The following is a 10159-nucleotide window of genomic DNA, read 5'->3' as shown; positions in this document are numbered from 1 at the left end:
AGCAAGCTTGCTAATAAATGAGGACAAGCATGAAATTAATTATGTCCCTTAAATGTCTACAATATTGAAATTGGTTTTTTAAAAAAATCTTTCTTTAACAAGAGAAGTGAAAAGGAATTTGTGCAATTTGGAAATAGAAAAGATCTTGCCAAAGTAACAATTCATAACAAGCATAAGGAATTTAGGTATTCTGGACACACATAAATCAGCAGCCAAAAATGACAAGCTGGTCAGAGATGAAAAGCAATTAGTCAGAGGATTTATTGAGTTGCTTGGAAATCTCATTGTTAAAAGTTAGTGGATATCTTTAGAAAGAATCTGTTGAAAAGAATTTTTCACTGTTGAAGAAAAAGGTCAAGGAACCAAAGGAGAGGGAATGACCATGTGGAAGATACATTGTTAACTATTAGCAAAATAGTGGTTTTACCACCACAGGACAAAAACTGAATATATCAGGAAAAAATAGTTCCAAGAGAAACGAATAACAGCACATTATCAAGATGAAAAAAAAATCCTATTCAGAATTATCTTTTCTATAGGATTATCTAGAAAATGTCTGGTATTTCAACATTAATAATATTTCTGTGCAGTCTTCCTGAACTTTTTGTTGGACAAAATGAATTTGATTTGGATAGAATGCGGTCAAGAGGAACCAAAGTTTTCTGAATGTCTATAGAAAAGATTATAAGATGAAAACATACCAGATATTTTTCATACAAGCTACTTGAATTTATCAGGGGAAAAACATAGTACCTATGGACTCAATTTTTAACCAAGCAAAATCAAATTAAAGATTTCTAGCATTCCAGTTATCTGACATTTAAAAATATTCAATACAGTATTTTTGAGCCAGAAGTTATTATTTAAAAAAAAAAAAAAAATGCATTGGTTTTGCTTCCATTCATAGTTTAACAAGTCTTAAATGTTTATCAGTTGGATTTAGTAGGTTTCACTTGGTAGAAGTACATTAGGGGAAAAAACAAACATGAGTTCTAAATTTATGTTTATTCTTTTTAATGGCTGTGTAATATTCCACAGCATCTTTTACTTATTTTAAGTAGGGCTATTTCAGTTATCTGGAACATAATAACACTAGTGTTTATTTAGATAATTGTTTATTAATATCAGTTAATCAAGAATGTCTTTGAAGGAGTTACTGATATTTGACAAAAATCGCATGTTAAAACACTTTTACCTATAAAACAATTACATGCATGGATTTCTCTCTTTACCACCTGCCTCTCCTCCCTAACACACACACACGCACACACACACACACACTCCAAAGTACCAAGGCAATAAAATATGAAGGCCATGACAGTGATTTTAATTTTTCAAAATCCAAAATAGAGTTTGTACTCACAAAATACCAAATCACTGGTTGTTTCTGTTAATCCACACTAACACCTGCTTCGGTAACTGCCAGGTAAATCCCCTCACTGAATTAACCATTTGTTTTAGTCCAAATGTTTAATCTGGTAATCTGGTGTAAACACCCTCACAGGGCTTCCCCCCGGTCACTGTAGAGGATACATTTCCCTCAAAGACGTGAGATATACATCTACCTAACAAAATGGTCTAACCTCTTAGGGGACACAAAGGTAACTCTGGTAGGCTCAACAGTGATTCGAGTCCTGTCACCTAAGTATGAATAGCAAGAGGCTGGTACATTGGGAGAAACTGTCTAGAGACTAAGTGTTCCAAATTCTTTTGAAAATCCAAACAATTCTGCAAAGAACAGGCATGGCAGGAAGAGAAGTATCAGGTGAATGGGTTTTGGAAAGTCTATTGTAGAAGGAAAAGATGCCGAGTGTGAAACATAACTCATTAGTTGAATCACAACATTAAATGACTGTCCTTTCTTGGGGACAGGCTGTTATAAAAATAACTATATAACTTCAGAAAGTCATTCAATTATGCCTGACGGCTTTTAAAGACCCCGAATCTTCAGTTAAATCAAAGTACGTTTATTTATTTATTATGAAATAAAGCCTGTTGACATGTGTCACCGAAAAGTTTTTCTTTTTAAACGTGCCTCCTTGATCCAAGCATTCAGATACCACATTCTCCAAATCACAAACAGCACTAAAATTAAAAGCTGGAGTACTACCTAAATCAGAACATTTAAAGGAATGATTGACATACTTGACAATCTCATGGGGCAGAGAAACCATAAAAGTAAAATTTAAAATATGTAGAATCTAAAAAACAAAACAAAGCAGAAACAGACCCATAAATACAAAGAACAAACTGCTGGTTGCCAGAGGGAAGGAGGTTGGGGGATGGGCAGAATGGGTACAGGGGAGAGGGAGACACGGGCTGCCAGTTATGGAATGAATAAGTCACAGGAATAAAGGCACAGCATAGGGAATGGTGTAGCAATAGCTTTGTCTGGTGACAGATGGGAGCTGGACTTGCGGTGAACAGGTGAACACAGCACAACATACAGAGATGTTGTATCATTATGTTGTATTCCTGCAGCTAATGTAACACTGTGTGTCAACTATGCTTCAATAAGAAAAGCAACAAAAAAAAGGAAAATAAAAAAGGAAAAATAAACAAAAAGCAGAAAGGTAAGTGACAAGCATGGGGGGAAATTGGGATGGTGTACAAGGGCTAATCTGAAGAAGACGTAGAAAAATGGGCTGAGGGGCGCCTGGGTGGCTCAGTCGTTAAGCGTCTGCCTTCAGCTCAGGTCATGATCCCCAGGGTCCTGGGATCGAGCCCCGCATTGGGCTCCCTGCTCAGCCGGAAGCCTGCTTCTCCCTCTCCCACTCCCCCTGCTTGTGTTCCAGCTCTCGCTGTGTGATTCTCTCTGTCAAATAAATAAATAAAATCTTTTTTTTAAAAAAAGGAAAGAAAAACGGGCTGAGAATATGATTGGTGAATCTAGAGAAGGAATAAAAATGGCAGACAAACATAAAAAAAATTATTAACCTGACAGATAAAGATAGACAAGTAAAATACCAATCTGATCTTATTTTTGGTCTGCTGAGGATAAAGAAAAAATGAATAACACCTGTAATTAGACATATTATGGACAAACTGGGACCTCACACACTGGAGTACAGACGAAAGCAAAAATTGGTACAACCAAAAGATGATTCCTCTTTTACTTCCACCATAAAAGAAAAGCAAGTGGGCAATAAGTTTTTAAATGTAAAATGTGCATACATTTTCACATAGAAAATCTGTTTCTGGGGCTTTTCCTTAAAGAGATGATTTTATAGGGCGCCTGGGTGGCTCAGTTGGTTAAGCGACTGCCTTCGGCTCAGGTCATGATCCTGGAGTCCCGGGATCGAGTCCCACGTCGGGCTCCCTGCTCTGCAGGGAGTCTGCTTCTCTCTCTGACCCTCCTCCCTCTCATGCTCTCTATCTCATTCTCTCTCTCAAATAAATAAATAAAAATCTTAAAAAAAAAAAGAGATGATTTTATAACTCATCAAAAATGTATATACAAGAATATTCATGTCTGCATTTTTTATACTAGTAAAAATTTGACAGCAATCAAAATATTCATCAAAAGGGAATTGAGTAAATAAGTTCTAGAGTAACCATATAATGAAATATTCTGTAAGTATTAAAAATGTTGATGGAGGTCTACGTGAACAAGGTTCGATTACGATGATATTTGCCCAGCTTCTCTCTCCACAAATCACTGAAGCAGTGCATTCATTGGCTCAAGAGAAGGACAAATATAACAGAACACATATGTTTGTGAATGAAAATTTAAACTCAAATAGAGAAGCTTTAGGTTTGCAAGAGTGGGCTTTGTGAGAGAGAGAGGTTTAGTTTGAAAATTTGGCTTTGCATATTAGAAGCCAAAGCCCTGAAGTGTTAAAACAAATGACAGATTTGGAGGAATGATTGGCCAGTTTTTTCCTGTATCAGGGAGGGAAACAGGTTCATTCTTCACAGAGAGTAGGATACTAGACTTGGCTGCTGGTGGTGCTCTCTGAGAGGGAATGTAGTTCTCTCCATCTCTCTTGGCCAAGCTTTGAAGGAGGGATGAGTGGGGACAATAGAAGTCCAGTTGAGTTTGGCAGCAGGCTGGAGGGAGGGACCAATGGAGAGGACACCTATGTTTTACTTCCCCAGATAAAGCCCAGGGACACTGTGGGACTTTTAAAGAAACTCTATGTTTCACATGTGTATTAATTTCCTCTTGCTGTTACAAGAAATTACCACAAACTTAGTGGCTTAAAACAATACATACTTATTATCTCCTAAGTCTGGTGGTCAAAAGTTTAAAATTAGTCTCAATGGCCTAAAATCAAGGTGGTTAATAGGCTGGCTGCCTTCCTTCTGAAGGCTAGAGGGAGGAATCTGTTCTTGTCTCTTCTGACTTCCAGAAGTTGCCCACATTCCTTGACTCATGACTGTGGTTAAGAGGCTGGCTGCCTTCCTTCTGAAGGTAGAGGGAGGAATCTGTTCTTGTCTCTTCTGACTTCCAGAAGTCGCCCACATTCCTTGACTCATGACTTCTTCCTCCATCTCTAAAGCCGGCGGCATAACATCTTCCAGTCTCTCTCTCTTTCCCTCTGCTTCCATCATTTCTCCATTTCTGCTTCTGACCCTTCTGCTCTCCTCTTAGAAAGGCCTCGTGATTTACTGGGCCACCAAGAGAATCCACTATAATCTCTCCTTACCAAGATCTTTTTAATCACATCTGCAAAGTCCCTTTTACCATGTCAGGTAACATATTCACAAGTTCTGGGGAGAAGAATGTGGATATTTGGGGGGTTATTATTCAGCCCTAACACAACATGGTACCCTAGTAGTAGAACGGCAATGACTGTCAGCAGGTGGCCCCATGGGCAATGTCCTTTGGCATGCAGAGAGCAGTTGAGAGGACACAGATGGGGTTAGGGGCCAAATGTTTGTGTCCCCCAAAATTCATATGTGAGATCCTAACCCCCAAATGTGATGGTATCAGGAGGTGGGGACTGTGAGAGGTGATTAGGTCATGAGGGGGGAGCCCTCATGAATGGTATTAGTGCCCATATAAAGGAGGCCCCAGAGAACTCTCCTGTCCCTTCCACCATGTGAGGACAGAGTGAGAAGACAGCTGTTTATGAGCCAGGAAGTGGGATCTCCTCTGGCACTGACACATCTGCTAGTGTCTGATCTTAGACTTCCCAGCCTCTAGAACCATGAGAAATAGACGTCTATTGTTTCAGCTACCCAGCTTATGTTATTTTAGTTATGGGAGACTGAACAGACTAAGACAGACGGGATGGTGGGCAAACTTGAAGACACCTTGTGTTTGGAATAAGGTGGATGGAGAAGGTACCCTCTGACAGCCAGATGTCAAAAAATGATTGCAACCCTCTTAGCAGATGTGGCAAGAGTAAAACTGTTGGCCAAAATTTGGCCAAAAATTGCCCCAGGTGAAGGGAAGGAAAAGAGAGAGAGAACAAAAGTCCTAAAGTGATGTAACTATGTAAAACCAAGAAAACACAGGAGTGACTGATTCTGCCATGAATTGGACAGATTAACCTGTAGATCTTAAGAATAATTTAAGTAGTGTTTCAGAAAGGTACAGGCTTTTTTCACCATACTATTACAATATTATTCACTGTATTCCCTATGCTTTACTTTTCATTCCCATGCCTTATTTATTTTATAACTGGAAGTTTGTACCTCTGAATCCCTTTCACCTATTTCGTCTACCCCTCAGAACCCCTCCAGTTTGGCAAATACCAGTTTCTTCTCTGTATTTATGATTCTGTTTCTGTGTTGTTTGTTTAAAAGGGTACGGTTTCGGTCATCTTAGTAAATACTTTGAAATTCATAACTAAAACATTTATTTATTGGAAACATGTCTATATTTTATATGAAAAAAACCACACTACAAACATGATATGTATTATCCTGTTTTAATTGTTACATTGTATTTACATGTGTGTATGCATGAAAACATGTCTTAAAGGTTATACTCCCAATTAGACATGGTTCTCTCTGGGTGATTCAATGATGAGTGATTTTATTGTACTTTTTTCTTTATATCTATCCAATTTTAGAACCATGCAACTGTTTATATAATGAACATGTATTATTTGAATAATCAACAAAAATAACAAAGCCATTTCCATTTTCAAACTGGTAAAAGTTATCATTATTTATTTTAGAAAGTGAGAGGGTATGGAAAGAACATTGAACTTATCACCAGCAGAATGAGATCAAGTGTCAGTTTCCAGTTTACTAGTCACATGACCTTGGGCAAGCCACCTACAATTTCTGGTCCTCATCTGTAAGCTGGGGATAATAATGCTAACTATATTACCTCACAGTGGTATCCTGTGGCATGTGTTGGGCTTGACATTTAATGTGTTATCCAATCTGCAAAACAACTCTTGATGTGACTATTATTATCCCCATTATGCAAAATGAAATATAGAGAATATATATTACAGCTCTTTGAAAAACATAATGTAAACCTTAGCTGCTCCTGCAATATAATCAAGAAGAAATGCTTGCAGTGCTCGGCGTAGATACAGACGCCACGTATAAGCTCTTTAAACGATATATAGATAAATGAGATTCCATGAATATCAGGCTCCTCGAAGATATTTAGCAATCCGAAGAGAAATCTATGAGTTCTCTGCCTGAAGATAGCCCCTCTAAAGCCAAACATTTCAGTGGTATTCCTTCCTACCTGCTGCCAGGGCTCTTGATTAAAGCTTTGCCTCTGAGAATAGATTGTTGAATGAAAATATCAGTTATATCCTTTGTGTTTGCTAAATTCAAGGTGTTTGCCATAGCCATTCTCTGTGTATTTGTATACACATAAACATATATATGTTTTCTATATATGTATGCGCACATATTATCATTTTAAGTGCTTAGTTATCATTAATTACCTAATACTCTCATTTAAAGATGTTATAATCTATGGATACGGATGAGGAAACAAGGATCAGGAACATGGGCCAAGGACAATGCCTTATAAAGAAAAAAAAGTCTAGAATAATTCTATATAACCTAGGTGGAAAAATTAGCACTAATTCACATTTCTTTATCTAAAACCTTTGACACTAGAAGAGTTTTAAAGTTCAGAAGCTTTTGAGTTTCAGGAAGGTAATTAAAAGCATATACCTTATGTGGTGTGTGGAGATAGAACATCCCCAATGGGTATGTGTCCTGTAATCAAGCACATTGTTATTTAGGCCCAGAAAGATATGAATATTCATATTAAGTAGGATAAATAGTCTTTAAACAGTCATATCAGTTCGAGTTTTGCTGCCAAATGAGTTTGCACCAAACTTTGGGAAAACTTTTCAGTTCAATTAAACTCTGTAATGAGACAGGAGGTGCTTCCATTTTCTTCAAGTTGTTTTCAGGTTTTCATTTGCTCTTCATTTTTCTGCTCTTGCTGATGTGCTGGGAAGTTTCTCACAGTTATAGAGATAATATGAAGGCACAGTGTTGACTCTTATCACCAATGGCAATAAAGAAGTTGTCTTTAGTGAGAGAAGTTTTTCTTTTGCTGCATTGATATGTACTTCCCCGGATGAATAAAACATATCCATGTGATTGGATGTAAAGAGTTGATAAACAGTTTCCTATGTAAAAGCTTTCAGAAGCCTTTAGTTTGTATGAAAACCTAACTCCTGACCTCTGCTCTCTGGTCTCTTGCTAATGGTAATGCTTATTACTATCTGAAGTTGTGATGACCTAGTTGGAATTATCTGTAATGTTGATACACTTAGTCAGGACTGTAGAGACTTTCATAATTTGATGATTATATGAGTAAGGTGAGTAAAGGGGACATTTGTCCTGGACTTTGGGCAGAATGTTTCCATTAGTAATAGGTCAAAATAAATGGTGACTTAAGGTTGGAGAAAAGTTTCCAAGCAGTGACTCACAGACTTTTTTGCTTCAAAAGGAAGCAGATGCCTAAGTGCTGATGTCAACACATAGGATATAATAATGGATAGGATATTCATGAAGGATATAATAAGGAGACAGGGTAAAAAACAGGGTTTAAGACCCTCCTCCCCAAATCTTCCAGCTAGTCTCTCAAGCTAGATCCAACTATGATTGAAGAGAATATTGAGGATTGAGGCATTTATCAAACTATAAGGAAGGAGCCTCACAACTGCAGGTTAATGAAGAAGAGTCAATCTGGCCAATTCATGGTGAACTCAGGCACTCCTGTGTTTCCTTGGCTTACTTATGGTTTTACATAGTCACATTATTTCAGGATTTTTTTCTCTCTCTTTTCTCCCTCTCTTCACTTGGAGTCATTTTTCAGTTAATGGGCAAGGGTTATAAATAATCTGAGCAGCAGAGTAGACAGGGTTGGGTCTTTGATGATACTCCTCTGTCCTATGTTGCCTTTTATCTGTCCTTTGGCTAATGGCCTCTATTCTTGCCATGTGTGAAGAGGGCTAGAGCAAATGTGTGGTGGACCCTCTCAACAATCTTGAAAGGAAAGAATTATTCTCTTTAAGAAAGAGGAAACTGAGACCCAGAGAGGTTAGATTCCTTGTACAAAGATCATGTAGACTTAAATGATAGAGCCTGCAGCCTTCTCTAGTTTGAAACATGGAATGAGAGTAACTTAGGGAAAAAAGAATTTTGTCAAATATAGTGTCTAGCAAGCTTCTAGCAATAGTCATACTTGATTAAATTGCACATATAGAGATGTATTCTCTGGAGATGCTTCTTAAAGGAATAAAATTTATAGGAATAGTAACATTTATGATCAAGAGAAATGGACCAAAGAGGAAGGAAAAACATGGGAAGAATTAAAACAAAATTTTATCCCCACCCTCCATATAGTCAACATGAACATTATTTTGTGTAGATGTGGGATGAAAAGGCATATAACTATGTACATACCCATATAATGTGACAAGAGAGTCAGAGATAAAAATTTCCTAACACGCAGTGCCTGGGTGGCTCAGTGGGGTTAAGCATCTGCCTTTAGCTCAGGTCAGGATCCTAGGGTCCTGGGTTCGAGTCCCACATGGGGCTCCCTGCTCAGCAGGGAGTCTGCTTCTCCCTCTCCCTCTGCTCTCTCTCTCTTTCTCAAATAAATAAATTTTTAAAAATCTTTAAAAAAATTAATAAATGCATTAGGGAAGAACACTTACCAAAAAATTTTCTAACACGAATGGCAGTTTTGTTTTGGTGACAATGCAAAGAGCCAAAAACCAAAAAACCAAAAAATGTCTACACTAGCTAGTTTAAATTACTTTCTTAAAGCAGACTCTAAGAGTGATTTGGTTCATAATCTGTGCACCCTCTGCCTCTGAGTGTTTTATTTACTTTTCTTGCATTTAAATTCACACACCCCCATCCCCTCTCTCTTTCTCTCTTTCTCTCTCACACACGCACACACAGACACACACCCCCCACACACAAAGTATATGTGGAATAAGACTTTTCCAGATCTAATCATTAATAATACATTTCCAATGGGAGATGTCCTAGGCACTGTGATAGACCTGTGGGGAATGCTATAATAGCTTAAAATCCTCTAATTAGACTTTATGCCAACTGGTTCTCTTAATCAAATGTTTGACAGACACCTTAGAAAGATTCATCAAGTCCTCTTCATTAGCATGGTAAACAAAATTAATTCTTTAATGTACATATTCGTTAAATTGTTTATCTCCCATTTTGACATCTTCCACGGGTAAAAAAGCCAGGGGAAGCTGAATCTGATGTTGTACTGAGAGTGTAGGCATGTACTCAATAAGCCAAACCCACACATGGAACTATCAGCAAGAACAGAGGAAGGATAAAACTTTATAGATCTGATATGTCTGACATATATGCCTAGCTTGGTGTAGTAAAAACAAATAAATATTCAAGAAAACAAATTTTTAAAAATTGGTCTGGGCATCAAGGAATATACAAATGTTATTTAGATTTTTGACCTCCTGTTTCCTCCCTTAAATATGAAATAATTTTGTATGTCAACAGGATAAATTGTGAGAAAATTATTGTAAACGGAAGTTTTTAAAACCTGACTTATCCTCCTTATGGCTAAAACACATTAATATTTCCAGATAATGAAAAATTACTAGATTAAAATATAATGGTCAGAGAGTCACTATTATAAAAAGCTCACTAAAGTTGATATGAAAAACACTGAGACCCCAATATGAAAAGGAGCAAAGGACATGAACAAACAATATATGCCAAC

This window comes from Mirounga angustirostris, unplaced genomic scaffold (genome assembly GCF_029215605.1).
Source record: "Mirounga angustirostris isolate CCGP_5_RB_7025 unplaced genomic scaffold, mMirAng1.0.hap1 SCAF_3, whole genome shotgun sequence".
In the NCBI taxonomy this organism is placed as follows: Eukaryota; Metazoa; Chordata; class Mammalia; order Carnivora; family Phocidae; genus Mirounga; species Mirounga angustirostris.
This window is presented reverse-complemented; position numbering follows the sequence as displayed.